The sequence below is a fragment of the Octopus bimaculoides genome, chromosome 5 (assembly GCF_001194135.2).
Source record: "Octopus bimaculoides isolate UCB-OBI-ISO-001 chromosome 5, ASM119413v2, whole genome shotgun sequence".
In the NCBI taxonomy this organism is placed as follows: Eukaryota; Metazoa; Mollusca; class Cephalopoda; order Octopoda; family Octopodidae; genus Octopus; species Octopus bimaculoides.
The window spans coordinates 58,950,255-58,951,987 of NC_068985.1; the positions used below are offsets into that span (position 1 = coordinate 58,950,255).

The window sequence follows — 1,733 nt, forward strand, 5'->3', positions numbered from 1 at the left end:
ATATATATATATATATATATATATATACAGGATATACATACTCATACACACGCATATATATATATATATATATATAAATTTACTGAGTGTGTGTGTGTGTGTAGGTAACTATACATGCATTTATACATGTAAGTGAGCATGTCTGTGAGTATTCGTTTTTACTTATTTGCATATGTGCGAATGTATGTCTCTCTGTGCAATTTATATATGTGTGTGTGTGTGTGTGTGTGTCAAAATGTTAAATCATATTTCATCCTTTACTTTGGAGAGTTACAAAGAGTGATTTCTAACAAAGATTCTTCATATTTTGTTGGTAGCTTACTAGCATAATATTTTTGCTAATATAAAAATATTACATGCATATGGTGTGTTATGAGAATTTAAGGAAAGGTATCCAACAGAAACTCAATAAGTTAAAAATGGAGAAGAGGAGACCTTAGAATTTAAAAGAATTTTAATACATGCATACAATCGTTTCAAACAGCGAAATTAATATGTAAATATTAATCATAAGTCATTTATCATAGGAAGTTTAATAGTTATGTTTGAATTAGGATATGACTAGATAGTTATAAGTAATAGATAAGTAATAAGTGTGGTGTGTATTTAACTTTTTTTTTCTTTTTGTGCGAATGAAATTGAACTAGTGAATGTAGTTATATAATAGATTGCTAGAATGGAACGGGAATAAGAGTTAGTAGAAATACTTCAATATCTACATATAATGGAAATTTCTTAGTGTAAGCACTTATATTCATTTGCGTGTATTAAATATAAAGTTAAAAGATAAAAGTAAGAAACGTAGTTGTTAATATTACAGAATTAAGATAGTAAATATTTGCTGTGGCTAAAAATATAAATTTTTTTTTTAAACGTTCAGAGGTACATTCTTTTCTTTTCAAAGTTTCAGCTCAGAGCTGCGGCCATGCTATTTGTCCTCATTGTGTTTGTTGTTAACATAACGTTTCGGCTGATATACCCTCCAGCCTCCATTAGGTGTCTTGGGGAAATTTCGAACCTGTGTTGTCATTCCTGTGTTTTTTTCAATGCTATTATTATTATTATTATTATTATCATTGTTGTTGTTGTTGTTGTTATTATTATTATTATTATTATCATTATTATTGTTGTTGTTGTTGTTATTATTATTATTATTATTATTATTGAGGTCACTGCCTGAAATCGAACTCTGAATCTTGGGGTTAGTAAGCCGCGCTGTTAACCACTACGCCATAGTGAATAGTTATATAGTGGGCTGCTAGAATAGAACGCGAATAAGAAGTCAGTCCGCTCATGGGTATATGGCGTAGTGGTTAAGAGTGCGGGATACTAACGCCAAGATTCTGAGTTCGATTCCAGGCAGTGATCTGAATGATAATAATAATATGCCCCGAAGCAGTACCAGGCAGTGGCTTTCATGGCCTCTGATCTTAATTGATCGGAAATGTTATCATGTACATTGTTTTGTTTTGGTATAAAAGATGGGCTACAGCAAATATTCTGCTTAATACCACAGATTTGCTTGTCAGTTGTTTGACCATAACCAGTTGAGCATGTCCCTTAGTGGCTGATGATATATGCATCTCTGATCATGAGCATAAGTAATGGGGGAGCATCATAGCCATGTGTTGAGAAGAATTCTCTGGGGTTTGAATAATTCACCTTTGGAAACATGGACGTTTTGATCAACATCCTTAACAAACCTTATTCAAGGACCTTTTGAGCGGAATGGT

The 1,733-nt window shown here is 31.9% G+C and overlaps 1 protein-coding gene across 9 annotated transcripts in view; it reads left to right on the forward strand.

Annotated features, from left to right (window-relative positions):
• The window catches only part of LOC106868231 (D(2) dopamine receptor), a 1,504,014-nt gene that overhangs the window by 1,492,708 nt on the left and 9,573 nt on the right, over positions 1-1,733 (forward strand). The gene's annotated exons all lie outside the window — the stretch shown is intronic.